The 3,737-nt window shown below is 35.6% G+C and overlaps 1 non-coding gene across 1 annotated transcript; it reads left to right on the top strand.

Annotated features, from left to right (window-relative positions):
- The first annotated feature begins 2,297 nt into the window (after positions 1-2,297).
- Positions 2,298-2,369, top strand: TRNAS-GGA (transfer RNA serine (anticodon GGA)). The gene has a single exon. It is a non-coding gene; the product is annotated as a tRNA-Ser (tRNA).
- The last annotated feature ends 1,368 nt before the right edge of the window (positions 2,370-3,737 follow it).

Below are 3,737 nucleotides of genomic sequence, written 5' to 3'. Positions count from 1 at the left end.
CTCCAATTATTTCACCTAACATGGTTTCAAGTACTTTACCATCTTAACCATTCTTTCCTGCATGTGACCAGCTTAATTTTCATCTTTTAATAGTACTTACTGTAATTAAAAAAATATTTTCTCTGGGTTGCATTGAAATACTCCTACAAAATAAAGAAGAATCTTTGTGTTCTATGAATTAGGTTTACTCATATAATTCTGGCTTTTAGAAATAATTTCCCAGGTGGCACTAGTGGTAAAGAACCCGCCTGCCAATGCAGGAGATATAAAAGACTTGGGTTCAGTCTCTGGGTTGGGACTATCCCCTGGTGGAGGGCATGGCAATCCATTCCAGTATTCTTGCCTGGAGATTTCCATGGACAGAGAAGTTTGGCAGGCTACAGTCCCATAGGGTCACAAAGAGTCAGACACAACTTAGCCAGTAAACAACAACATATAATTCTGGCTTCTAGAATAATTTCTAGATTAAAATAATTAATGTTAATCACAAAATCTCAGTCATGACTGTCTTCTCCCCCATTGTTATCCCATATAATCACACAAACTAACTTTCAGAAATTTAAAAATTATATTTGTAATCCTTCGTTACATTATGAAACTTGTTCAAGAGAAGAAATTAAAATAGATGTTCAATCTAAAATGTGAGCCTTAGTTATTTAACTAAGTCCAGACTCTTAGTATTTGATTAGACAGGAATTTAGATGTCAACAGGTTTCTCCCAATTTGTTTAGAGATGAGGAATCAGACACTGGGAAGAGTAAGTAGCTTCCCCAAGCACTTGCTTACACCATCAAATCACTGGGAGAAGCAGGATTCTTTCTCCAATCCAAACCTTTTTCTCATGAACACTGTATGTCCAACTTGCCATAAATTGCACTTAGATCCAAACGTCAGTTTAGCTCATTAAATGACTTACCTTATATCCTATGCAGAGAATATAACATAACCATAAGACATGCTTTATTATGTTATTAATAAACATGACAAAACCCTATAAGCAAAATGTCATAAGAAATAGCATATAAGACATTAGCTTATGGGCAAAATCCTATTTTAAGAAATAGCATATATAGAAATGGGCTACCCTGGTGGCTCAGTGGTAAAGAATCTGCCTGTCAGTGTAGGAGACAGGATTCGATCCTTGGGTCGGGAAGATCCCTTGGAGAAGGAAACGGCAAACCCACTCCATATTTTTGTCTGAAAAATATGGACAGAGAAGTCTGACGGACTGCAGTCCACGGGGTCACAAAGAGCTGGACATGACTGAGCAACTGAACACACACACAGAGAACATCAGCTCAGCTAGAATGTTCCAAATCGTCTCATTGAGCTAGGGCGGTTGGGAGGACTGGGCCTCTCTTTCCTTGCGGTTTCAGTAGGGCTTCCACACATGTCTGAGCCCTCAGAGCTTCCTCGCGTTGCCTTTCTCTCAATTCACGTATACAACCTGGACATCTTATACTGTGTCTGGGTTCTTCCTGAGCAAAAGCAGAAGTTTCAGCGACTACATTTAAGATCTGGGTTTAGAAGTCCCAAAGGGTCAATTCCATTGTAGTCTATTAATCAATGCAAGTGGCAAGTCCAACTCAGATTTCTAAGTTTGGCAGAATAAAATCTATTTTTCAATAGAACACGGAGTTTATGTGAACAGAGACAAAAACCTCATACAGAAAATCTTTCCATCTGCTATTCGCTTTGTAGTTGGCAAAAGGGGAGCTGGGTTCAGCCTTGATTCTGCCACCAAGATAAAAGAACTCAAAAAATCTCATCCACCAATATAGAAACTGGTATAAACACACACAATGAAGAAATAGTAGACAAAGATATAGGATATAGTATTGTTCACATGGTTTCTCTTCTTATCCTTATAGAGTAGTTTCACATCAAACTGTATTTTTAACCACATTACTAAAAGTTTTATCTTTATCTCTGAGATACCAGTTTAGTTCTTATCATTTTAATAAAATTGCTTCACAACCAAATAATACCTATGTATGTCCTAAACAATTTGATGTAACATACACACACACATTCACGCATCAGTTTTAGAACCTTTAAAGTTTGACATATTTCAGTAACATTTTATTTCATAATTACATCCACCTCACAATGGTCCTTAGCAGTACCTTATCATACCATGCAGCCATATCATCATTTACTTAATTAATATTAAAAATCACGTTGCTTAAAATAGTTTGACATTTGAAATATTACTTCAGTGAATTTGTGTATTCATAAAGTTTTGTATATATTCATGTCACTTTCTTTTTATACATTCCTGACTTATAGTAGGGGCTTCCCTGGTGGCTCAGAGGTTAAAGCATCTGCCTGGAATGCTGGAGACCCAGGTTCGATCCCTGGGTCGGGAAGATCCCCTGGAGAAGGAAATGGCAACCCACTCCAGTACTCTTGCCTGGAGAATCCCATGAAGGGAGGAGCCTGGTAGGCTACAGTCCATGGGGTCGCAAAGAGTCAGACACGACTGAGCGACTTCACTTCACTTCACTTCACTTGACTTATAGTAAAACTGTCTGAAAAGCTTTTGATTGTTTAAAAGATGTTAACATGAGCACACTTCTACAAGCATTTGCCCATATCCTTAAACCTTTACCAAGCCTGGATATCATCATTAATTGTTAGCCATTTTAAATTTATTAAATGAAATGTAGCTTTCTTATTATTTTAAATTATTTCTTTGACTACTAGTGAAGTTAATCTTCTTGCGTTTCTAAGGCATACAACAATATAATCTTTCTTCTAAAGGGATGATTTTATGAATATATATACACACACACTTACACAAGAAACCAAAATTTTTGCAAGTCACTTTTGGGTCTTTTTTCTTTTTCTTTTTTTTTTTTTTTTTTTTTGAATTATAGGTGAGTGCTATTTTTTAAAGTATATTTTCTATACATTTTCAAAAACTCTCTGATTAATGTGAATAGATAAAATCATACAATGAACTATTATCATCTCTAGAGTTCATTCCTCAGAATTATATTACAATGAAATTCTCTGAAAACCACTTTTTAAAAATCTCGATAGAATAGAACTCAAGTGGGACCTGTCTATATTTATTATCAGTTGGATTTTTTAGGCATCATACAGTGTAACCCCATCAGATAGAAAGCAGAAGTATAGGTCTTTATAGCAATCATTGAATGCTGCCTCCTCACTCTGAACACAAATACCCAGAATAGAATATTAAGCCTGCCAGTCATGCCCAAATAAAGATGGTTTGGACCAAAAAGTTCTTTAATTCTGACATTATTTCAGTCCTGAATCTCCTTAGTGGTAGCTCTGGTGAGCCAGTTCCTTTCCTTTTGCTCTCTTGGTTAGGCTTTTTATCAAATTTCCTTCTCAACTAGGTTTGGTATTTTCATCATATAATCAGTTCTGCTCCATCCTTCAGCTGCCAGCTTTTCTTGGCCACTTGCCACCATCTTCACTCTTTCCAAGGAAAATTCTTTGAGTCTCAGTCACCATTCCTCTATGAAGCTTTGATTCTCACTCCCTAGCCATGGAATATGTTCTTTACTTCTAATAACTTATAAACTGATCCTTCAAAGAATACAGCATTTTTATATTAGAACTTAAGTCATACTTGATATTTGTATCTATTTTCTCAATTGATGTATAATTAATTTACAATATTATATTAGTTTTAAGTATACAATATAGGGACTCAATATTTTCATAGTTTATACTCCATTTAAAATAATGTAGTAATAAAATAA

The sequence above is a fragment of the Ovis canadensis genome, chromosome 1 (genome assembly GCF_042477335.2).
Source record: "Ovis canadensis isolate MfBH-ARS-UI-01 breed Bighorn chromosome 1, ARS-UI_OviCan_v2, whole genome shotgun sequence".
NCBI lineage: Eukaryota > Metazoa > Chordata > Mammalia > Artiodactyla > Bovidae > Ovis > Ovis canadensis.
The sequence above is the reverse complement of the archived record's forward strand: the minus strand, read 5'-3'. Positions and strand labels throughout refer to the sequence as shown.